The sequence below is a fragment of the Stenella coeruleoalba genome (genome assembly GCF_951394435.1).
Source record: "Stenella coeruleoalba genome assembly, contig: scaffold_29, whole genome shotgun sequence".
NCBI lineage: Eukaryota > Metazoa > Chordata > Mammalia > Artiodactyla > Delphinidae > Stenella > Stenella coeruleoalba.
Window position 1 is genome coordinate 2,414,225 of NW_027645960.1, and position 26,563 is coordinate 2,440,787.

The window sequence follows — 26,563 nt, forward strand, 5'->3', positions numbered from 1 at the left end:
AGGTATTCTTCCTTCAGCTAAAACATGCATGTGGAACCCAAGTATGATCAACCATGTGAACGGGAGACGTGTTCAAATATGTCTCAGTTTTCCTCCCCTGGTACTCGGGTGCAACATTCCAGACGCTTTACTAACACTCTCCCCACTTGGAGAGTCAGCGCCTTTAACCTCCTGTTTGGCCCAGTTTGCAATTTCTGCGGAAGATGAACAGGAATAGCGAAAACCAATGAGAGGCTAGCTGGAGGTGTCTGGACGGGCAAATTTAACACTCATTTCCCACCAGGAAGAGGAAATAACCAAAGGCTCAGCATGCCGTACCAGAACCAGATTAGGGCCTGAAGCCATCCTGCGGTGTTGCGGCCAGCTCAAAAGAAAGCGAGTTGAAGAAAGGAGCTCAGGGGCACTGTAATTCACAAACCTGCAGAGTTATAAATGACAGCTATCGTCCAAAAATAGACTGAAGTAAGGCTGCCAAGAGGACTTGAAAGCGGGGCAGAATTGCAGGAAACCGATTGCAGGAGGTAGACTGGAATTGCATTGAAAGCATAGGAAAAGAGGCAGAACGTCCACAATGATGCACTTGGCCAAAAAGGGTGTATGCGTTTTTTCCTGAATATATTCAGGATAAACCGCATACGCCCTTTTTGGCCAACCAAGCAAGCTTGCAAAGGAAATCTGCACTACAATGAAGTCTCACTTCCCCCCGGTCAAAAGGGCCATCTGAAAAAAGTGTAAAATCCAGAAAGGCAGGACAGGCCATGGAGAACTGGGAGCCTTGTTATGCTGATGGGCGGGATATAAATTGCCAACAGACACTCGGGAGAAGTGTATGGTGTTTCCTGAAACATCTAAAAAACAAAGCAACAGGGCCTAGGGCACTGCCACTTATGGTCCTATAGCTTAGGGAAATTAAAATCAAAAAGACACAGCCACCCCAAAGTTTGGGACGCCTCTGTTTACAACAACCTCGTTTACAGTACAAGTTCAACATCGCAGAAAGTGAAAAATGGATAAAAAAGTTGTGGTATTTACTTACAAAGCAATATCACTCAGCAATGAAATCTATGTCATCAGGCCCTTAGCATCACAATGAGTGGATTCAGGTATGATGATTCTAACTGAAATAAGTCACACAGAAAAAGAAACATCATATGATATCAGTAATACACGGAATGTAAACTTGGCTACACAGGAACTGAATTACAGAACAGAACAGGGTCTCAAATTTAGAAAACCAACTTATGCTTGCTTAAGGGTAAAGGTGAGTTGGGGTGCTGCATAAAACCAGAGATTGAAATGAGCACAGATAAAGTTCCTTAAGTCAAATATGGAATAGACAAGAGCTACACCTTGCTCAACGAAATAGACTCAAGACCGCATATTAAACGCCTAAGAATGTACCTGACTAGTAAGTATCGTAAAACCTATGGATTGCTATGTCTCCGAAAGAGAATCAAGCATGTGTACAGGGGCATAAACGCAGCAGTGATAGGATTGGAGAGGTTCGGTGAGCAAATGAAGACCCTTTGAAGTCATATTGCATGGTACCCATTACACGGGTCTCAACTCTCCAGGTTTAAGGTATTCTTCCTTCAGCTAAAACATGCATGTGGAACCCAAGTATGATCAACCATGTGAACGGGAGACGTGTTCAAATATGTCTCAGTTTTCCTCCCCTGGTACTCGGGTGCAACATTCCAGACGCTTTACTAACACTCTCCCCACTTGGAGAGTCAGCGCCTTTAACCTCCTGTTTGGCCCAGTTTGCAATTTCTGCGGAAGATGAACAGGAATAGCGAAAACCAATGAGAGGCTAGCTGGAGGTGTCTGGACGGGCAAATTTAACACTCATTTCCCACCAGGAAGAGGAAATAACCAAAGGCTCAGCGTGCCGTACCAGAACCAGATTAGGGCCTGAAGCCATCCTGCGGTGTTGCGGCCAGCTCAAAAGAAAGCGAGTTGAAGAAAGGAGCTCAGGGGCACTGTAATTCACAAACCTGCAGAGTTATAAATGACAGCTATCGTCCAAAAATAGACTGAAGTAAGGCTGCCAAGAGGACTTGAAAGCGGGGCAGAATTGCAGGAAACCGATTGCAGGAGGTAGACTGGAATTGCATTGAAAGCATAGGAAAAGAGGCAGAACGTCCACAATGATGCACTTGGCCAAAAAGGGTGTATGCGTTTTTTCCTGAATATATTCAGGATAAACCGCATACGCCCTTTTTGGCCAACCAAGCAAGCTTGCAAAGGAAATCTGCACTACAATGAAGTCTCACTTCCCCCCGGTCAAAAGGGCCATCTGAAAAAAGTGTAAAATCCAGAAAGGCAACAGGCCATTGAGAACTGGGAGCCTTGTTATGCTGATGGGCGGGATGTAAATTGCCAACAGACACTTGGGAGAAGTGTATGGTGTTTCCTGAAACATCTAAAACACAAAGCAACAGAGCCTAGGGCACTGCCACTTATGGTCCTATAGCTTAGGGAAATTAAAATCAAAAAGACACAGCCACCCCAAAGTTTGGGACGCCTCTGTTTACAAGAACCTCGTTTACAGTACAAGTTCAACATCGCAGAAAGTGAAAAATGGATAAAGAACTTGTGGTATTTACTTACAAAGCAATATCACTCAGCAATGAAATCTATGTCATCAGGCCCTTAGCAGAACAATGAGTGGATTCAGGTATGATGATTCTAACTGAAATAAGTCACACAGAAAAAGAAACATCATAAGATATCACTAATACACGGAATGTAAACTTGGCTACACAGGAACTGCATTCCAAAACAGAACAGGGTCTCAAATTTAGAAAACCAACTTATGCTTGCTTAAGGGTAAAGGTGAGTTGGGGTGCTGCATAAAACCAGAGATTGAAATGAGCACAGATAAAGTTCCTTAAGCCAAATATGGAATAGACAAGAGCTACTCCTTGCTCAACGAAATGGACTCAACACCGCATATTAAACGCCTAAGAATGTACCTGACTAGTAAGTATCTTAAAACCTATGGATTGCTATGTCTCCGAAAGAGAATCAAGCATGTGTACAGGGGCATAAACGCAGCAGTGCTAGGATTGGAGAGGTTCGGTGAGCAAATGAAGACCCTTTGAAGTCATATTGCATGGTACCCATTCCACAGGTTTCAACTACCCAGGTTTAAGGTATTCTTCCTTCAGCTAAAACATGCATGTGGAACCTAGAGTATGATCAACCATGTGATCGGGAGACGTGTTCAAATATGTCTCAGTTTTCCTCCCCTGGTACTCGGGTGCAACATTCCAGACGCTTTACTAACAGTCTCCCCACTTGGAGAGTCAGCGCCTTTAACCTCCTGTTTGGCCCAGTTTGCAATTTCTGCGGAAGATGAACAGGAATAGCGAGAACCAATGAGAGGCTAGCTGGAGGTGTCTGGACGGGCAAATTTAACTCTCATTTCCCACCAGGAGGAGGAAATAACCAAAGGCTCAGCGTGCCGTGCCAGAACCAGATTAGGGCCTGAAGCCATCCTGCGGTGTTGCGGCCAGGTCACAAGAAAGCGAGTTGAAGAAAGGAGCTCAGGGGCACTGTAATTCACAAACCTGCAGAGTTATAAATGACAGCTATCGTCCAAAAATAGACTGAAGTAAGGCTGCCAAGAGGACTTGAAAGCGGGGCAGAATTGCAGGAAACCGATTTCAGGAGGTAGACTGAAATTGCATTGAAAGCATAGGAAAAGAGGCAGAACGTCCACAATGATGCACTTGGCCAAAAAGGGGATATGCGTTTTTTCCTGAATATATTCAGGAAAAAACGCATACGCCCTTTTTGGCCAACCAAGCAAGCTTGCAAAGGAAATCTGCACTACAATGAAGTCTCACTTCCCCCCGGTCAAAAGGGCCATCTGAAAAAAGTGTAAAATCCAGAAAGGCAGGACAGGCCATGGAGAACTGGGAGCCTTGTTATGCTGATGGGCGGGATGTAAATTGCCAATAGACACTTGGGAGAAGTGTATGGTGTTTCCTGAAACATCTAAAACACAAAGCCATAGAGCCTAGGGCACTGCCACTTATGGTCCTATAGCTTAGGGAAATTAAAATCAAAAAGACACAGCCACCCCAAAGTTTGGGACGCCTCTGTTTACAAGAACCTCGTTTACAGTACAAGTTCAACATCGCAGAAAGTGAAAAATGGATAAAGAAGTGGTGGTATTTACTTACAAAGCAATATCACTCAGCAATGAAATCTATATCATCAGGCCCTTAGCAGCACAATGAGTGGATTCAGGTATGATGATCCTAACTGAAATAAGTCACACAGAAAAAGAAACATCATAAGATATCAGTAATACACGGAATGTAAACTTGGCTACACAGGAACTGAATTACAGAACAGAACAGGGTCTCAAATTTAGAAACCCAACTTATGCTTGCTTAAGGGTAAAGGTGAGGTGGGGTGCTGCATAAAACCAGAGATTGAAATGAGCACAGATAAAGTTCCTTAAGTCAAATATGGAATAGACAAGAGCTACTCCTTGCTCAACGAAATGGACTCAACACCGCATATTAAACGCCTAAGAATGTACCTGACTAGTAAGTATCGTAAAACCTATGGATTGCTATGTCTCCAAAAGAGAATCAAGCATGTGTACAGGGGCATAAACGCAGCAGTGATAGGATTGGAGAGGTTCGGTGAGCAAATGAAGACCCTTTGAAGTCATATTGCATGGTACCCATTCCACGGGTCTCAACTCTCCAGCTTTAAGGTATTCTTCCTTCAGCTAAAACATGCATGTGGAACCCAAGTATGATCAACCATGTGAACGGGAGACGTGTTCAAATATGTCTCAGTTTTCCTCCCCTGGTACTTGGGTGCAACATTCCAGACGCTTTACTAACACTCTCCCCACTTGGAGAGTCAGCGCCTTTAACCTCCTGTTTGGCCCAGTTTGCAATTTCTCCGGAAGATGAACAGGAATAGCGAGAACCAATGAGAGGCTAGCTGGAGGTGTCTGGACGGGCAAATTTAACTCTCATTTCCCACCAGGAAGAGGAAATAACCAAAGGCTCAGCGTGCCGTACCGGAACCAGATTAGGGCCTGAAGCCATCCTGCGGTGTTGCGGCCAGCTCAAAAGAAAGCGAGTTGAAGAAAGGAGCTCAGGGGCACTGTAATTCACAAACCTGCAGAGTTATAAATGACAGCTATCGTCCAAAAATAGACTGAAGTAGGGCTGCCAAGAGGACTTGAAAGCGGGGCAGAATTGCAGGAAACCGATTGCAGGAGGTAGACTGGAATTGCATTGAAAGCACAGGAAAAGAGGCAGAACGTCCACAATGATGCACTTGGCCAAAAAGGGCGTATGCGTTTTTTCCTGAATATATTCAGGAAAAACCGCATACGCCCTTTTTGGCCAACCAAGCAAGCTTGCAAAGGAAATCTGCACTACAATGAAGTCTCACTTCCCCCCGGTCAAAAGGGCCATCTGAAAAAAGTGTAAAATCCAGAAAGGCAGGACAGGCCATGGAGAACTGGGAGCCTTGTTATGCTGATGGGCGGGATGTAAATTGCCAACAGACACTCGGGAGAAGTGTATGGTGTTTCCTGAAACATCTAAAAAACAAAGCAACAGAGCCTAGGGCACTGCCACTTATGGTCCTATAGCTTAGGGAAATTAAAATCAAAAAGACACAGCCACCCCAAAGTTTGGGACGCCTCTGTTTACAGGAACCTCATTTACAGTACAAGTTCAACATCGCAGAAAGTGAAAAATGGATAAAGAAGTTGTGGTATTTACTTACAAAGCAATATCACTCAGCAATGAAATCTATGTCATCAGGCCCTTAGCATCACAATGAGTGGATTCAGGTATGATGATTCTAACTGAAATAAGTCACACAGAAAAAGAAACATCATAAGATATCAGTAATACACGGAATGTAAACTTGGCTACACAGGAACTGAATTACAGAACAGAACAGGGTCTCAAATTTAGAAAACCAACTTATGCTTGCTTAAGGGTAAAGGTGAGTTGGGGTGCTGCATAAAACCAGAGATTGAAATGAGCACAGATAAAGTTCCTTAAGTCAAATATGGAATAGACAAGAGCTACTCCTTGCTCAACGAAATGGACTCAACACCGCATATTAAACGCCTAAGAATGTACCTGACTAGTAAGTATCTTAAAACCTATAGATTGCTATGTCTCTGAAAGAGAATCAAGCATGTGTACAGGGGCATAAACGCAGCAGTGATAGGATTGGAGAGGTTCGGTGAGCAAATGAAGACCCTTTGAAGTCATATTGCATGGTACCCATTCCACGGGTCTCAACTCTCCAGGTTTAAGGTATTCTTCCTTCAGCTAAAACATGCATGTGGAACCCAAGTATGATCAACCATGTGAATGGGAGACGTGTTCAAATATGTCTCAGTTTTCCTCCCCTGGTACTCGGGTGCAACATTCCAGACGCTTTACTAACACTCTCCCCACTTGGAGAGTCATCGCCTTTAACCTCCTGTTTGGCCCAGTTTGCAATTTCTGCGGAAGATGAACAGGAATAGCGAGAACCAATGAGAGGCTAGCTGGAGGTGTCTGGACGGGCAAATTTAACTCTCATTTCCCACCAGGAAGAGGAAATAACCAAAGGCTCATCGTGCCGTACCGGAACCAGATTAGGGCCTGAAGCCATCCTGCGGTGTTGCGGCCAGGTCACAAGAAAGCGAGTTGAAGAAAGGAGCTCAGGGGCACTGTAATTCACAAACCTGCAGAGTTATAAATGACAGCTATCGTCCAAAAATATACTGAAGTAAGGCTGCCAAGAGGACTTGAAAGCGGGGCAGAATTGCAGGAAACCGATTTCAGGAGGTAGACTGGAATTGCATTGAAAGCATAGGAAAAGAGGCAGAACGTCCACAATGATGCACTTGGCCAAAAAGGGCGTATGCGTTTTTTCCTGAATATATTCAGGAAAAAACGCATACGCCCTTTTTGGCCAACCAAGCAAGCTTGCAAAGGAAATCTGCACTACAATGAAGTCTCACTTCCCCCCGGTCAAAAGGGCCATCTGAAAAAAGTGTAAAATCCAGAAAGGCAGGACAGGCCATGGAGAACTGGGAGCCTTGTTATGCTGATGGGCGGGATGTAAATTGCCAACAACCACTCGGGAGAAGTGTATGGTGTTTCCTGAAACATCTAAAAAACAAAGCAACAGAACCTAGGGCACTTCCACTTATGGTCCTATAGCTTAGGGAAATTAAAATCAAAAAGACACAGCCACCCCAAAGTTTGGAACGGCTCTGTTTACAAGAACCTCGTTTACAGTACAAGTTCAACATCGCAGAAAGTGAAAAATGGATAAAGAAGTTGTGGTATTTACTTACAAAGCAATATCACTCAGCAATGAAATCTGTGTCATCAGGCCCTTAGCAGCACAATGAGTGGATTCAGGTATGATGATTCTAACTGAAATAAGTCACACAGAAAAAGAAACATCATAAGATATCAGTAATACACGGAATGTAAACTTGGCTACACAGGAACTGAATTACAGAACAGAACAGGGTCTCAAATTTAGAAAACCAACTTATGCTTGCTTAAGGGTAAAGGTGAGTTGGGGTGCTGCATAAAACCAGAGATTGAAATGAGCACAGATAAAGTTCCTTAAGTCAAATATGGAATAGACAAGAGCTACTCCTTGCTCAACGAAATGGACTCAACACCCCATATTAAACGCCTAAGAATGTACCTGACTAGTAAGTATCTTAAAACCTATGGATTGCTATGTCTCCGAAAGAGAATCAAGCATGTGTACAGGGGCATAAACGCAGCAGTGATAGGATTGGAGAGGTTCGGTGAGCAAATGAAAACCCTTTGAAGTCATATTGCATGGTACCCATTCCACGGGTTTCAACTACCCAGGTTTTAGGTATTCTTCCTTCAGCTAAAACATGCATGTGGAACCCAGAGTATGATCAACCATGTGATCGGGAGACGTGTTCAAATATGTCTCAGTTTTCGTACCCTGGTACTCGGGTGCAACATTCCAGACGCTTTACTAACACTCTCCCGACTTGGAGAGTCAGTCCCTTTAACCTCCTGTTTGGCCCAGTTTGCAATTTCTGCGGAAGATGAACAGGAATAGCGAGAACCAATGAGAGACTAGCTGGAGGTGTCTTGACGGCAAATTTAACTCTCATTTCCCACCAGGAAGAGGAATTAACCAAAGGCTCAGCGTGCCGTGCCGGAACCAGATTAGGGCCTGAAGCCATCCTGAGGTGTTGCGGCCAGCTCACAAGAAAGTGAGTTGAAGAAAGGCGCTCAGGGGCACTGTAATTCACAAACCTGCAGAGTTATAAATGACAGCTATCGTCCAAAAATAGACTGAAGTAAGGCTGCCAAGAGGACTTGAAAGTGGGGCAGAATTGCAGGAAACCGATTTCAGGAGGTAGACTGGAATTGCATTGAAAGCATAGGAAAAGAGGCAGAAAGTCCACAATGATGCACTTGGCCAAAAAGGGCGTATGCGTTTTTTCCTGAATATATTCAGGAAAAAATGCATACGCCCTTTTTGGCCAACCAAGCAAGCTTGCAAAGGAAATCTGCACTACAATGAAGTCTCACTTCCCCCCCTGGTCAAAAGGGCCATCTGAAAAAAGTGTAAAATCCAGAAAGGCAGGACAGGCCATGGAGAACTGGGAGCATTGTTATGGTGATGGGTGGGATGTAAATTGCCAACAGACACTGGGGAGAAGTGTATGGTGTTTCCTGAAACATCTAAAAAACAAAGCAACAGAGCCTAGGGCACTTCCACTTATGGTCCTATAGCTTAGGGAAATTAAAATCAAAAAGACACAGCCACCCCAAAGTTTGGGACGCCTCTGTTTACAAGAACCTCGATTACAGTGCAAGTTCAACATCGCAGAAAGTGAAAAATGGATAAAGAAGTTGTGGTATTTACTTACAAAGCAATATCACTCAGCAATGAAATCTGTGTCATCAGGCCCTTAGCAGCACAATGAGTGGATTCAGGTATGATGATTCTAACTGAAATAAGTCACACAGAAATAGAAACATCATAAGATATCAGTAATACACGGAATGTAAACTTGGCTACACAGGAACTGAATTACAGAACAGAACAGGGTCTCAAATTTCGAAAACCAACTTATGCTTGCTTAAGGGGAAAGGTGAGTTGGAGTGCAGCATAAAACCAGAGATTGAAATGAGCACAGATAAAGTTCCTTAAGCCAAATATGGAATAGACAAGAGCTACTCCTTGCTCAACGAAATGGACTCAACACCGCATATTAAACGCCTAAGAATGTACCTGACTAGTAAGTATCGTAAAACCTATGGATTGCTATGTCTCCGAAAGAGAATCAAGCATGTGTACAGGGGCATAAACGCAGCAGTGATAGGATTGGAGAGGTTCGGTGAGCAAATGAAGACCCTTTGAAGTCATATTGCATGGTACCCATTACACGGGTCTCAACTCTCCAGGTTTAAGGTATTCTTCCTTCAGCTAAAACATGCATGTGGAACCCAAGTATGATCAACCATGTGAACGGGAGACGTGTTCAAATATGTCTCAGTTTTCCTCCCCTGGTACTCGGGTGCAACATTCCAGACGCTTTACTAACACTCTCCCCACTTGGAGAGTCAGCGCCTTTAACCTCCTGTTTGGCCCAGTTTGCAATTTCTGCGGAAGATGAACAGGAATAGCGAGAACCAATAAGAGGTTAGCTGGAGGTGTCTTGACGGGCAAATTTAACTCTCATTTCCCAACAGGAAGAGGAAATAACCAAAGGCTCAGCGTGCCGTACCGGAACCAGATTAGGGCCTGAAGCCATCCTGCGGTGTTGCGGCCAGCTCAAAAGAAACCGAGTTGAAGAAAGGAGCGCAGGGGCACTGTAATTCACACACCTGCAGAGTTTTAAATGACAGCTATCGTCCAAAAATAGACTGAAGTAAGGCTGCCAAGAGGACTTGAAAGCGGGGCAGAATTGCAGGAAACCGATTTCAGGAGGTAGACAGGAATTGCATTGAAAGCATAGGAAAAGAGGCAGAACGTCCACAATGATGCACTTGGCCAAAAAGGGCGTATGCGTTTTTTCCTGAATATATTCAGGAAAAAACGCATACGCCCTTTTTGGCCAACCAAGCAAGCTTGCAAAGGAAATCTGCACTACAATGAAGTCTCACTTCCCCCCCGGTCAAAAGGGCCATCTGAAAAAAGTGTAAAATCCAGAAAGGCAGGACAGGCCATGGAGAACTGGGAGCCTTGTTATGCTGATGGGCGGGATGTAAATTGCCAACAACCACTCGGGAGAAGTGTATGGTGTTTCCTGAAACATCTAAAAAACAAAGCAACAGAACCTAGGGCACTTCCACTTATGGTCCTATAGCTTAGGGAAATTAAAATCAAAAAGACACAGCCACCCCAAAGTTTGGAACGGCTCTGTTTACAAGAACCTCGTTTACAGTACAAGTTCAACATCGCAGAAACTGAAAAATGGATAAAGAAGTTGTGGTATTTACTTACAAAGCAATATCACTCAGCAATGAAATCTATGTCATCAGGCCCTTAGCAGCACAATGAGTGGATTCAGGTATGATGATTCTAACTGAAATAAGTGACACAGAAAAAGAAACATCATAAGATATCAGTAATACACGGAATGTAAACTTGGCTACACAGGAACTGAATTACAGAACAGAACAGGGTCTCAAATTTAGAAAACCAACTTATTCTTGCTTAAGGGTAAAGGTGAGTTGGGGTGCTGCATAAAACCAGAGATTGAAATGAGCACAGATAAAGTTCCTTAAGCCAAATATGGAATAGACAAGAGCTACTCCTTGCTCAACGAAATGGACTCAACACCGCATATTAAACGCCTAAGAATGTACCTGACTAGTAAGTATCTTAAAACCTATGGATTGCTATGTCTCCGAAAGAGAATCAAGCATGTGTACAGGGGCATAAACGCAGCAGTGCTAGGATTGGAGAGGTTCGGTGAGCAAATGAAGACCCTTTGAAGTCATATTGCATGGTACCCATTCCACAGGTTTCAACTACCCAGGTTTAAGGTATTCTTCCTTCAGCTAAAACATGCATGTGGAACCTAGAGTATGATCAACCATGTGATCGGGAGACGTGTTCAAATATGTCTCAGTTTTCCTCCCCTGGTACTCGGGTGCAACATTCCAGACGCTTTACTAACAGTCTCCCCACTTGGAGAGTCAGCGCCTTTAACCTCCTGTTTGGCCCAGTTTGCAATTTCTGCGGAAGATGAACAGGAATAGCGAGAACCAATGAGAGGCTAGCTGGAGGTGTCTGGACGGGCAAATTTAACTCTCATTTCCCACCAGGAGGAGGAAATAACCAAAGGCTCAGCGTGCCGTGCCAGAACCAGATTAGGGCCTGAAGCCATCCTGCGGTGTTGCGGCCAGGTCACAAGAAAGCGAGTTGAAGAAAGGAGCTCAGGGGCACTGTAATTCACAAACCTGCAGAGTTATAAATGACAGCTATCGTCCAAAAATAGACTGAAGTAAGGCTGCCAAGAGGACTTGAAAGCGGGGCAGAATTGCAGGAAACCGATTTCAGGAGGTAGACTGAAATTGCATTGAAAGCATAGGAAAAGAGGCAGAACGTCCACAATGATGCACTTGGCCAAAAAGGGCGTATGCGTTTTTTCCTGAATATATTCAGGAAAAAACGCATACGCCCTTTTTGGCCAACCAAGCAAGCTTGCAAAGGAAATCTGCACTACAATGAAGTCTCACTTCCCCCCGGTCAAAAGGGCCATCTGAAAAAAGTGTAAAATCCAGAAAGGCAGGACAGGCCATGGAGAACTGGGAGCCTTGTTATGCTGATGGGCGGGATGTAAATTGCCAATAGACACTTGGGAGAAGTGTATGGTGTTTCCTGAAACATCTAAAACACAAAGCCATAGAGCCTAGGGCACTGCCACTTATGGTCCTATAGCTTAGGGAAATTAAAATCAAAAAGACACAGCCACCCCAAAGTTTGGGACGCCTCTGTTTACAAGAACCTCGTTTACAGTACAAGTTCAACATCGCAGAAAGTGAAAAATGGATAAAGAAGTGGTGGTATTTACTTACAAAGCAATATCACTCAGCAATGAAATCTATATCATCAGGCCCTTAGCAGAACAATGAGTGGATGCAGGTATGATGATCCTAACTGAAATAAGTCACACAGAAAAAGAAACATCATAAGATATCAGTAATACACGGATAGTAAACTTGGCTACACAGGAACTGAATTACAGAACAGAACAGGGTCTCAAATTTAGAAACCCAACTTATGCTTGCTTAAGGGTAAAGGTGAGGTGGGGTGCTGCATAAAACCAGAGATTGAAATGAGCACAGATAAAGTTCCTTAAGTCAAATATGGAATAGACAAGAGCTACTCCTTGCTCAACGAAATGGACTCAACACCGCATATTAAACGCCTAAGAATGTACCTGACTAGTAAGTATCGTAAAACCTATGGATTGCTATGTCTCCAAAAGAGAATCAAGCATGTGTACAGGGGCATAAACGCAGCAGTGATAGGATTGGAGAGGTTCGGTGAGCAAATGAAGACCCTTTGAAGTCATATTGCATGGTACCCATTCCACGGGTCTCAACTCTCCAGCTTTAAGGTATTCTTCCTTCAGCTAAAACATGCATGTGGAACCCAAGTATGATCAACCATGTGAACGGGAGACGTGTTCAAATATGTCTCAGTTTTCCTCCCCTGGTACTTGGGTGCAACATTCCAGACGCTTTACTAACACTCTCCCCACTTGGAGAGTCAGCGCCTTTAACCTCCTGTTTGGCCCAGTTTGCAATTTCTGCGGAAGATGAACAGGAATAGCGAGAACCAATGAGAGGCTAGCTGGAGGTGTCTGGACGGGCAAATTTAACTCTCATTTCCCACCAGGAAGAGGAAATAACCAAAGGCTCAGCGTGCCGTCCCGGAACCAGATTAGGGCCTGAAGCCATCCTGCGGTGTTGCGGCCAGCTCAAAAGAAAGCGAGTTGAAGAAAGGAGCTCAGGGGCACTGTAATTCACAAACCTGCAGAGTTATAAATGACAGCTATCGTCCAAAAATATACTGAAGTAGGGCTGCCAAGAGGACTTGAAAGCGGGGCAGAATTGCAGGAAACCGATTGCAGGAGGTAGACTGGAATTGCATTGAAAGCACAGGAAAAGAGGCAGAACGTCCACAATGATGCACTTGGCCAAAAAGGGCGTATGCGTTTTTTCCTGAATATATTCAGGAAAAACCGCATACGCCATTTTTGGCCAACCAAGCAAGCTTGCAAAGGAAATCTGCACTACAATGAAGTCTCACTTCCCCCCGGTCAAAAGGGCCATCTGAAAAAAGTGTAAAATCCAGAAAGGCAGGACAGGCCATGGAGAACTGGGAGCCTTGTTATGCTGATGGGCGGGATGTAAATTGCCAACAGACACTCGGGAGAAGTGTATGGTGTTTCCTGAAACATCTAAAAAACAAAGCAACAGAGCCTAGGGCACTGCCACTTATGGTCCTATAGCTTAGGGAAATTAAAATCAAAAAGACACAGCCACCCCAAAGTTTGGGACGCCTCTGTTTACAGGAACCTCATTTACAGTACAAGTTCAACATCGCAGAAAGTGAAAAATGGATAAAGAAGTTGTGGTATTTACTTACAAAGCAATATCACTCAGCAATGAAATCTATGTCATCAGGCCCTTAGCATCACAATGAGTGGATTCAGGTATGATGATTCTAACTGAAATAAGTCACACAGAAAAAGAAACATCATAAGATATCAGTAATACACGGAATGTAAACTTGGCTACACAGGAACTGAATTACAGAACAGAACAGGGTCTCAAATTTAGAAAACCAACTTATGCTTGCTTAAGGGTAAAGGTGAGTTGGGGTGCTGCATAAAACCAGAGATTGAAATGAGCACAGATAAAGTTCCTTAAGTCAAATATGGAATAGACAAGAGCTACTCCTTGCTCAACGAAATGGACTCAACACCGCATATTAAACGCCTAAGAATGTACCTGACTAGTAAGTATCTTAAAACCTATAGATTGCTATGTCTCTGAAAGAGAATCAAGCATGTGTACAGGGGCATAAACGCAGCAGTGATAGGATTGGAGAGGTTCGGTGAGCAAATGAAGACCCTTTGAAGTCATATTGCATGGTACCCATTCCACGGGTCTCAACTCTCCAGGTTTAAGGTATTCTTCCTTCAGCTAAAACATGCATGTGGAACCCAAGTATGATCAACCATGTGAATGGGAGACGTGTTCAAATATGTCTCAGTTTTCCTCCCCTGGTACTCGGGTGCAACATTCCAGACGCTTTACTAACACTCTCCCCACTTGGAGAGTCATCGCCTTTAACCTCCTGTTTGGCCCAGTTTGCAATTTCTGCGGAAGATGAACAGGAATAGCGAGAACCAATGAGAGGCTAGCTGGAGGTGTCTGGACGGGCAAATTTAACTCTCATTTCCCACCAGGAAGAGGAAATAACCAAAGGCTCATCGTGCCGTACCGGAACCAGATTAGGGCCTGAAGCCATCCTGAGGTGTTGCGGCCAGGTCACAAGAAAGCGAGTTGAAGAAAGGAGCTCAGGGGCACTGTAATTCACAAACCTGCAGAGTTATAAATGACAGCTATCGTCCAAAAATATACTGAAGTAAGGCTGCCAAGAGGACTTGAAAGCGGGGCAGAATTGCAGGAAACCGATTTCAGGAGGTAGACTGGAATTGCATTGAAAGCATAGGAAAAGAGGCAGAACGTCCACAATGATGCACTTGGCCAAAAAGGGCGTATGCGTTTTTTCCTGAATATATTCAGGAAAAAACGCATACGCCCGTTTTGGCCAACCAAGCAAGCTTGCAAAGGAAATCTGCACTACAATGAAGTCTCACTTCCCCCCGGTCAAAAGGGCCATCTGAAAAAAGTGTAAAATCCAGAAAGGCAGGACAGGCCATGGAGAACTGGGAGCCTTGTTATGCTGATGGGCGGGATGTAAATTGCCAACAACCACTCGGGAGAAGTGTATGGTGTTTCCTGAAACATCTAAAAAACAAAGCAACAGAACCTAGGGCACTTCCACTTATGGTCCTATAGCTTAGGGAAATTAAAATCAAAAAGACACAGCCACCCCAAAGTTTGGAACGGCTCTGTTTACAAGAACCTCGTTTACAGTACAAGTTCAACATCGCAGAAAGTGAAAAATGGATAAAGAAGTTGTGGTATTTACTTACAAAGCAATATCACTCAGCAATGAAATCTGTGTCATCAGGCCCTTAGCAGCACAATGAGTGGATTCAGGTATGATGATTCTAACTGAAATAAGTCACACAGAAAAAGAAACATCATAAGATATCAGTAATACACGGAATGTAAACTTGGCTACACAGGAACTGAATTACAGAACAGAACAGGGTCTCAAATTTAGAAAACCAACTTATGCTTGCTTAAGGGTAAAGGTGAGTTGGGGTGCTGCATAAAACCAGAGATTGAAATGAGCACAGATAAAGTTCCTTAAGTCAAATATGGAATAGACAAGAGCTACTCCTTGCTCAACGAAATGGACTCAACACCGCATATTAAACGCCTAAGAATGTACCTGACTAGTAAGTATCTTAAAACCTATGGATTGCTATGTCTCTGAAAGAGAATCAAGCATGTGTACAGGGGCATAAACGCAGCAGTGATAGGATTGGAGAGGTTCGGTGAGCAAATGAAAACCCTTTGAAGTCATATTGCATGGTACCCATTCCACGGGTTTCAACTACCCAGGTTTTAGGTATTCTTCCTTCAGCTAAAACATGCATGTGGAACCCAGAGTATGATCAACCATGTGATCGGGAGACGTGTTCAAATATGTCTCAGTTTTCGTACCCTGGTACTCGGGTGCAACATTCCAGACGCTTTACTAACACTCTCCCGACTTGGAGAGTCAGTCCCTTTAACCTCCTGTTTGGCCCAGTTTGCAATTTCTGCGGAAGATGAACAGGAATAGCGAGAACCAATGAGAGACTAGCTGGAGGTGTCTGGACGGGCAAATTTAACTCTCATTTCCCACCAGGAAGAGGAATTAACCAAAGGCTCAGCGTGCCGTGCCGGAACCAGATTAGGGCCTGAAGCCATCCTGAGGTGTTGCGGCCAGCTCACAAGAAAGTGAGTTGAAGAAAGGCGCTCAGGGGCACTGTAATTCACAAACCTGCAGAGTTATAAATGACAGCTATCGTCCAAAAATAGACTGAAGTAAGGCTGCCAAGAGGACTTGAAAGTGGGGCAGAATTGCAGGAAACCGATTTCAGGAGGTAGACTGGAATTGCATTGAAAGCATAGGAAAAGAGGCAGAAAGTCCACAATGATGCACTTGGCCAAAAAGGGCGTATGCGTTTTTTCCTGAATATATTCAGGAAAAAATGCATACGCACATTTTGGCCAACCAAGCAAGCTTGCAAAGGAAATCTGCACTACAATGAAGTCTCACTTCCCCCCCTGGTCAAAAGGGCCATCTGAAAAAAGTGTAAAATCCAGAAAGGCAGGACAGGCCATGGAGAACTGGGAGCATTGTTATGGTGATGGGTGGGATGTAAATTGCCAACAGACACTGGGGAGAAGTGTATGGTGTTTCCTGAAACATCTAAAAAACAAAGCAACAGAGCCTAGGGCACTTCCACTTATGGTCCTATAGCTTAGGGAAATTAAAATCAAAAAGACACAGCCACCCCAAAGTTTGGGACGCCTCTGTTTACAAGAACCTCGATTACAGTGCAAGTTCAACATCGCAGAAAGTGAAAAATGGATAAAGAAGTTGTGGTATTTACTTACAAAGCAATATCACTCAGCAATGAAATCTGTGTCATCAGGCCCTTAGCAGCACAATGAGTGGATTCAGGTATGATGATTCTAACTGAAATAAGTCACACAGAAATAGAAACATCATAAGATATCAGTAATACACGGAATGTAAACTTGGCTACACAGGAACTGAATTACAGAACAGAACAGGGTCTCAAATTTCGAAAACCAACTTATGCTTGCTTAAGGGGAAAGGTGAGTTGGGGTGCTGCATAAAACCAGAGATTGAAATGAGCACAGATAAAGTTCCTTAAGCCAAATATGGAATAGACAAGAGCTACTCCTTGCTCAACGAAATGGACTCAACACCGCATATTAAACACCTAAGAATGTACCTGACTAGTAAATATCTTAAAACCTATGGATTGCTATGTCTCTGAAAGAGAATCAAGCATGTGTACAGGGGCATAAACGCAGCAGTGATAGGATTGGAGAGGTTCGGTGAGCAAATGAAGACCCTTTGAAGTCATATTGCATGGTACCCATTCCACGGGTTTCAACTACCCAGGTTTTAGGTATTCTTCCTTCAGCTAAAACATGCATGTGGAACCCAGAGTATGATCAACCATGTGAACGGGAGACGTGTTCAAATATGTCTCAGTTTTCCTCCCCTGGTACTCGGGTGCAACATTCCAGTAGCTTTACTAACACTCTCCCCACTTGGAGAGTAAGTCCCTTTAACCTCCTGTTTGGCCCAGTTTGCAATTTCTGCGGAAGATGAACAGGAATAGCGAGAACCAATGAGAGACTAGCTGGAGGTGTCTGGACGGGCAAATTTAACTCTCATTTCCCACCAGGAAGAGGAAATAACCAAAGGCTCAGCGTGCCGTGCCGGAACCAGATTAGGGCCTGAAGCCATCCTGCGGTGTTGCGGCCAGGTCACAAGAAAGCGAGTTGAAGAAAGGAGCTCAGGGGCACTGTAATTCACAAACCTGCAGAGTTATAAATGACAGCTATCGTCCAAAAATAGACTGAAGTAAGGCTGCTAAGAGGACTTCAAAGCGGGGCAGAATTGCAGGAAACCGATTTCAGGAGGTAGACTGGAATTGCTTTGAATGCATAGGAAAAGAGGCAGAACGTCCACAATGATGCACTTGGCAAAAAAGGGCGTATGCGTTTTTTCCTGAATATATTCAGGAAAAAACGCATACGCCCTTTTTGGCCAAACAAGCAAGCTTGCAAAGGAAATCTGCACTACAATGAAGTCTCACTTCCCCCAGGTCAAAAGGGCCATCTGAAAAAAGTGTAAAATCCAGAAAGGCAGGACAGGCCATGGAGAACTGGGAGCCTTGTTATGCTGATGGGCGGGATGTAAATTGCCAACAACCACTCGGGAGAAGTGTATGGTGTTTCCTGAAACATCTAAAAAACAAAGCAACAGAGCCTAGGGCACTTCCACTTATGGTCCTATAGCTTAGGGAATTCAAAATCAAAAAGACACAGCCACACCAAAGTTTGGAATGGCTCTGTTTACAAGAACCTCGTTTACAGTACAAGTTCAACATCGCAGAAAGTGAAAAATGGATAAAGAAGTTGTGGTATTTACTTACAAAGCAATATCACTCAGCAATGAAATCTGTGTCATCAGGCCCTTAGCAGCACAATGAGTGGATTCAGGTATGATGATTCTAACTGAAATAAGTCACACAGAAAAAGAAACATCATAAGATATCAGTAATACACGGATAGTAAACTTGGCTACACAGGAACTGAATTACAGAACAGAACAGGGTCTCAAATTTAGAAAACCAACTTATGCTTGCTTAAGGGTAAAGGTGAGTTGGGGTGCTGCATAAAACCAGAGATTGAAATGAGCACAGATAAAGTTCCTTAAGCCAAATATGGAATAGACAAGAGCTACTCCTTGCTCAACGAAATGGACTCAACACCGCATAATAAACGCCTAAGAATGTACCTGACTAGTAAGTATCTTAAAACCTATGGATTGCTATGTCTCCGAAAGAGAATCAAGCATGTGTACAGGGGCATAAACGCAGCAGTGATAGGATTGGAGAGGTTCGGTGAGCAAATGAAGACCCTTTGAAGTCATATTGCATGGTACCCATTCCACGGGTTTCAACTACCCAGGTTTTAGGTATTCTTCCTTCAGCTAAAACATGCATATGGAACCCAAGTATGATCAACCATGTGAACGGGAGACGTGTTCAAATATGTCTCAGTTTTCCTCCCCTGGTACTCGGGTGCAACATTCCAGACGCTTTACTAACACTCTCCCCACTTGGAGAGTCAGCACCTTTAACCTCCTGTTTGGCCCAGTTTGCAATTTCTGCGGAAGATGAACAGGAATAGCGAGAACCAATGAGAGGCTAGCTGGAGGTGTCTGGACGGCAAATTTAACTCTCATTTCCCACCAGGAAGAGGAAATAACCAAAGGCTCAGTGTGCCGTGCCAGAACCAGATTAGGGCCTGAAGCCATCCTGCGGTGTTGCGGCCAGGTCACAAGAAAGCGAGTTGAAGAAAGGAGCTCAGGGGCACTGTAATTCACAAACCTGCAGAGTTATAAATGACAGCTATCGTCCAAAAATAGGCTGAAGTAAGGCTGCCAAGAGGACTTGAAAGCGGGGCAGAATTGCAGGAAACCGATTTCAGGAGGTAGACTGGAATTGCATTGAAAGCATAGGAAAAGAGGCAGAACGTCCACAATGATGCACTTGGCCAAAAAGGGCGTATGCGTTTTTTCCTGAATATATTCAGGAAAAAACGCATACGCCCTTTTTGGCCAACCAAGCAAGCTTGCAAAGGAAATCTGCACTACAATGAAGTCTCACTTCCCCCCGGTCAAAAGGGCCATCTGAAAAAAGTGTAAAATCCAGAAAGGCAGGACAGGCCATGGAGAACTGGGAGCCTTGTTATGCTGATGGGCGGGATGTAAATTGCCAACAACCACTTGGGAGAAGTGTATGGTGTTTCCTGAAACATCTAAAAAACAAAGCAACAGAACCTAGGGCACTTCCACTTATGGTCCTATAGCTTAGGGAAATTAAAATCAAAAAGACACAGCCACCCCAAAGTTTGGAACGGCTCTGTTTACAAGAACCTCGTTTACAGTACAAGTTCAACATCGCAGAAAGTGAAAAATGGATAAAGAAGTTGTGGTATTTACTTAAAAAGCAATATCACTCAGCAATGAAATCTGTGTCATCAGGCCCTTAGCAGCACAATGAGTGGATTCAGGTATGATGATTCTAACTGAAATAAGTCACACAGAAAAAGAAACATCATAAGATATCAGTAATACACGGAATGTAAACGTGGCTACACAGGAACTGAATTACAGAACAGAACAGGGTCTCAAATTTAGAAAACCAACTTATGCTTGCTTAAGGGTAAAGGTGAGTTGGGGTGCTGCATAAAACCAGAGATTGAAATGAGCACAGATAAAGTTCCTTAAGCCAAATATGGAATAGACAAGAGCTACTCCTTGCTCAACGAAATGGACTCAACACCGCATATTAAACGCCTAAGAATGTACCTGACTAGTAAGTATCTTAAAACCTATGGATTGCTATGTCTCCGAAAGAGAATCAAGCATGTGTACAGGGGCATAAACGCAGCAGTGATAGGATTGGAGAGGTTCGGTGAGCAAATGAAGACCCTTTGAAGTCATATTGCATGGTACCCATTCCACGGGTTTCAACTAACCAGGTTTTAGGTATTCTTCCTTCAGCTAAAACATGCATGTGGAACCCAAGTATGATCAACCATGTGAACGGGAGACGTGTTCAAATATGTCTCAGTTTTCCTCCCCTGGTACTCGGGTGCAACATTCCAGACGCTTTACTAACACTCTCCCCACTTGGAGAGTCAGCGCCTTTAACCTCCTGTTTGGCCCAGTTTGCAATTTCTGCGGAAGATGAACAGGAATAGCGAGAACCAATGAGAGGCTAGCTGGAGGTGTCTGGACGGGCAAATTTAACTCTCATTTCCCACCAGGAAGAGGAATTAACCAAAGGCTCAGCGTGCCGTGCTGGAACCAGATTAGGGCCTGAAGCCATCCTGCGGTGTTGCGGCCAGGTCACAAGAAAGCGAGTTGAAGAAAGGAGCTCAGGGGCACTGTAATTCACAAACCTGCAGAGTTATAAATGACAGCTATCGTCCAAAAATACACTGAAGTAAGGCTGCCAAGAGGACTTGAAAGCGGGGCAGAATTGCAGGAAACCGATTTCAGGAGGTAGACTGGAATTGCATTGAAAGCATAGGAAAAGAGGCAGAACGTCCACAATGATGCACTTGGCCAAAAAGGGCGTATGCATTTTTTCCTGAATATATTCAGGAAAAAACGCATACGCCCTTTTTGGCCAACCAAGCAAGCTTGCAAAGGAAATCTGCACTACAATGAAGTCTCACTTCCCCCCGGTCAAAAGGGCCATCTGAAAAAAGTGTAAAATCCAGAAAGGCAGGACAGGCCATGGAGAACTGGGAGCCTTGTTATGCTGATGGGCGGGATGTAAATTGCCAACAACCACTCGGGAGAAGTGTATGGTGTTTCCTGAAACATCTAAAAAACAAAGCAAAAGAACCTAGGGCACTTCCACTTATGGTCCTATAGCTTAGGGAAATTAAAATCAAAAAGACACAGCCACCCCAAAGTTTGGGACGCCTCTGTTTACAAGAACCTCGTTTACAGTACAAGTTCAACATCGCAGAAAGTGAAAAATGGATAAAGAAGTTGTGGTATTTACTTACAAAGCAATATCACTCAGCAATGAAATCTGTGTCATCAGGCGCTTAGCAGCACAATGAGTGGATTCAGGTACGATGATTCTAACTGAAATAAGTCACACAGAAAAAGAAACATCATAAGATATCACTAATACACGGAATGTAAACCTGGCTACACAGGAACTGAATTCCAAAACAGAACAGGGTCGCAAATTTAGAAAACCAACTTATGCTTGCTTAAGGGGAAAGGTGAGTTGGGGTGCTGCATAAAACCAGAGATTGAAATGAGCACAGATAAAGTTCCTTAAGCCAAATATGGAATAGACAAGAGCTACTCCTTGCTCAACGAAATGGACTCAACACCCCATATTAAACGCCTAAGAATGTACCTGACTAGTAAGTATCTTAAAACCTATGGATTGCTATGTCTCCAAAAGAGAATCAAGCGTGTGTACAGGGGCATAAACGCAGCAGTGATAGGATTGGAGAGGTTCGGTGAGCAAATGAAGACCCTTTGAAGTCATATTGCATGGTACCCATTCCACGGGTCTCAACTCTCCAGGTTTAAGGTATTCTTCCTTCAGCTAAAACATGCATGTGGAACCCAGAGTATGATCAACCGTGTGAACGGGAGACGTGTTCAAATATGTCTCAGTTTTCCTCCCCTGGTACTCGGGTGCAACATTCCAGACGCTTTACTAACACTCTCCCCACTTGGAAAGTCAGCGCCTTTAACCTCCTGTTTGGCCCAGTTTGCAATTTCTGCGGAAGATGAACAGGAATAGCGAGAACCAATGAGAGACTAGCTGGAGGTGTCTGGACGGGCAAATTTAACTCTCATTTCCCACCAGGAAGAGGAAATAACCAAAGGCTCAGCATGCCGTGCCGGAACCAGATTAGGGCCTGAAGCCATCCTGCGGTGTTGCGGCCAGCTCACAAGAAAGCGAGTTGAAGAAAGGAGCTCAGGGACACTGTAATTCACAAACCTGCAGAGTTATAAATGACAGCTATCGTCCAAAAATAGACTGAAGTAAGGCTGCCAAGAGGACTTGAAAGCGGGGCAGAATTGCAGGAAACCGATTTCAGGAGGTAGACTGGAATTGCATTGAAAGCATAGGAAAAGAGGCAGAACGTCCACAATGATGCACTTGGCCAAAAAGGGCGTATGCGTTTTTTCCTGAATATATTCAGGAAAAAACGCATACGCCCTTTTTGGCCAACCAAGCAAGCTTGCAAAGGAAATCTGCACTACAATGAAGTCTCACTTCCCCCCGGTCAAAAGGGCCATCTGAAAAAAGTGTAAAATCCAGAAAGGCAGGACAGGCCATGGAGAACTGGGAGCCTTGTTATGCTGATGGGCGGGATGTAAATTGCCAACAGACACTCGGGAGAAGTGTATGGTGTTTCCTGAAACATCTAAAAAACAAAGCAAAAGAGCCTAGGGCACTTCCACTTATGGTCCTATAGCTTAGGGAAATTAAAATCAAAAAGACACAGCCACCCCAAAGTTTGGGACGCTTCTGTTTACAACAACCTCGTTTACCGTACAAGTTCAATATCACAGAAAGTGAAAAATGGATAAAGAACTTGTGGTACTTACGTACAATGCAGTATCACTCAGCAATGAAATCTATGTCATCAGGCCCGTAGCAGCATAATGAGTGGATTCAGGTACGATGATTCTAACTGAAATAAGTCACACAGAAAAAGAAACATCATAAGATATCACTAATACACGGAATGTAAACTTGGCTACACAGGAACTGAATTCCAAAACAGAACAGGGTCTCAAATTTAGAAAACCAACTTATGCTTGCTTAAGGGGAAAGGTGAGTTGGGGTGCTGCATAAAACCAGAGATTGAAATGAGCACAGATAAAGTTCCTTAAGTCAAATATGGAATAGACAAGAGCTACTCCTTGCTCAACGAAATGGACTCAACACCGCATATTAAACACCGAAGAATGTACCTGACTAGTAAGTATCTTAAAACCTATGGATTGCTATGTCTCCAAAAGAGAATCAAGCGTGTGTACAGGGGCATAAACGCAGCAGTAATAGGATTGGAGAGGTTCAGTGAGCAAATGAAGACCCTTTGAAGACATATTGCATGGTACCCATTCCACGGGTCTCAACTCTCCAGGTTTAAGGTATTCTTCCTTCAGCTAAAACATGCATGTGGAACCCAGAGTATGATCAACCGTGTGAACGGGAGACGTGTTCAAATATGTCTCAGTTTTCCTCCCCTGGTACTCGGGTGCAACATTCCAGACGCTTTACTAACACTCTCCCCACTTGGAGAGTCAGCGCCTTTAACCTCCTGTTTGGCCCAGTTTGCAATTTCTGCGGAAGATGAACAGGAATAGCGAGAACCAATGAGAGACTAGCTGGAGGTGTCTGGACGGGCAAATTTAACTCTCATTTCCCACCAGGAAGAGGAATTAACCAAAGGCTCAGCGTGCCGTGCCAGAACCAGATTAGGGCCTGAAGCCATCCTGCGGTGTTGCGGCAAGCTCACAAGTAAGCGAGTTGAAGAAAGCAGCTCAGGGGCACTGTAATTCACAAGCCTGCAGAGTTATAAATGACAGCTATCATCCAAAAATAGACTGAAGTAAGGCTGCCAAGAGGACTTGAAAGCGGGGCAGAATTGCAGGAAACCGATTTCAGGAGGTAGACTGGAATTGCATTGAAAGCATAGGAAAAGAGGCAGAACGTCCATAATGATGCACTTGGCCAAAAAGGGCGTATGCGTTTTTTCCTGAATATATTCAGGAAAAAACGCATACGCCCTTTTTGGCCAACCAAGCAAGCTTGCAAAGGAAATCTGCACTACAATGAAGTCTCACTTCCCCCCGGTCAAAAGGGCCATCTGAAAAAAGTGTAAAATCCAGAAAGGCAGGACAGGCCATGGAGAACTGGGAGCCTTGTTATGCTGATGGGCGGGATGTAAATTGCCAACAACCACTCGGGAGAAGTGTATGGTGTCTCCTGAAACATCTAAAAAACAAATCAACAGAGCCTAGGGCACTTCCACTTATGGTCCTATAGCTTAGGAAAATTAAAATAAAAAAGACACAGCCACCCCAAAGTTTGGAACGGCTCTGTTTACAAGAACCTCGTTTACAGTACAAGTTCAACATCGCAGAAAGTGAAAAATGGATAAAGAAGTTGTGGTATTTACTTACAAAGCAATATCACTCAGCAATGAAATCTATGTCATCAGGCCCTTAGCAGCACAATGAGTGGATTCAGGTATGATGATTCTAACTGAAATAAGTCACACAGAAAAAGAAACATCATAAGATATCAGTAATACACGGAATGTAAACTTGGCTACACAGGAACTGAATTACAGAACAGAACAGGGTCTCAAATTTAGAAAACCAACTTATGCTTGCTTAAGGGTAAAGGTGAATTGGGGTGCTGCATAACCAGAGATCGAAATGAACACAGATAAAGTTCCTTAAGCCAAATATGGAATAGACAAGAGCTACTCCTTGCTCAACGAAATGGACTCAACACCGCATATTAAACGCCTAAGAATGTACCTGACTAGTAAGTATCTTAAAACCTATGGATTGCTATGTCTCCGAAAGAGAATCAAGCATGTGTACAGGGGCATAAACGCAGCAGTGATAGGATTGGAGAGGTTCGGTGAGCAAATGAAGACCCTTTGAAGTCATATTGCATGGTACCCATTCCACGGGTTTCAACTACCCAGGTTTAAGGTATTCTTCCTTCAGCTAAAACATGCATGTGGAACCTAGAGTATGATCAACCATGCGATCGCGAGACGTGTTCAAATATGTCTCAGTTTTTGTACCCTGGTACTCGGGTGCAACATTCCAGACGCTTTAATAACACTCTCCCGACTTTGAGAGTTAGTCCCTTTAACCTCCTGTTTGGCCCAGTTTGCAATTTCTGCGGAAGATGAACAGGAATAGCGAGAACCAATGAGAGGCTAGCTGGAGGTGTCTGGACGGCAAATTTAACTCTCATTTCCCACCAGGAAGAGGAATTAACCAAAGGCTCAGCGTGCCGTGCCAGAACCAGATTAGGGCCTGAAGCCATCCTGCGGTGTTGTGGCCAGCTCAAAAGAAAGCGAGTTGAGGAAAGGAGCTCAGGGGCACTGTAATTCACAAACCTGCAGAGTTATAAATGACAGCTATCGTCCAAAAATAGACTGAAGTAAGGCTGCCAAGAGGACTTGAAAGCGGGGCAGAATTGCAGGAAACCGATTTCAGGAGGTAGACTGGAATTGCATTGAAAGCATAGGAAAAGAGGCAGAACGTCCACAATGATGCACTTGGCCAAAAAGGGCGTATGCGTTTTTTCCTGAATATATTCAGGAAAAAACGCATACGCCCTTTTTGGCCAACCAAGCAAGCTTGCAAAGGAAATCTGCACTACAATGAAGTCTCACTTCCCCCCGGTCAAAAGGGCCATCTGAAAAAAGTGTAAAATCCAGAAAGGCAGGACAGGCCATGGAGAACTGGGAGCCTTGTTATGCTGAAGGGCGGGATGTAAATTGCCAACAGACACTCGGGAGAAGTGTATGGTGTTTCCTGAAACATCTAAAAAACAAAGCAACAGGGACTAGGGCAGTTCCACTTATGGTCCTATAGCTTAGGGAAATTAAAATCAAAAAGACACAGCCACCCCAATGTTTGGAACGGCTCTGTTTACAAGAACCTCGTTTACAGTACAAGTTCAACATCGCAGAAAGTGAAAAATGGATAAAGAAGTTGTGGTATTTACTTACAAAGCAATATCACTCAGCAATGAAATCTGTTTCATCAGGCCCTTAGCAGCACAATGAGTGGATTCAGGTATGATGATTCTAACTGAAATAAGTCACACAGAAAAAGAAACATCATAAGATATCAGTAATACACGGAATGTAAACTTGGCTACACAGGAACTGAATTACAGAACAGAACAGGGTCTCAAATTTAGAAAACCAACTTATTCTTGCTTAAGGGTAAAGGTGAGTTGGGGTGCTGCATAAAACCAGAGATT

General features: G+C 43.9%; 1 long non-coding RNA gene across 16 annotated transcripts in view; it reads right to left on the minus strand.

The window, feature by feature from the left end:
- LOC307181435 overlaps nucleotides 1-26,563 on the minus strand; it is a 2,786,049-nt gene that overhangs the window by 1,815,387 nt on the left and 944,099 nt on the right. For 15 of the 16 annotated variants that reach the window (XR_013826763.1, XR_013826764.1, XR_013826765.1 and 12 more), the window contains exon 4: nucleotides 19,987-20,072. This is a non-coding gene — a long non-coding RNA (uncharacterized lncRNA). Of the gene's footprint in view, nucleotides 1-19,986; nucleotides 20,073-26,306; nucleotides 26,385-26,563 lie in introns of all 16 variants that reach the window. The other variant, XR_013826768.1, reaches the window with a different exon arrangement.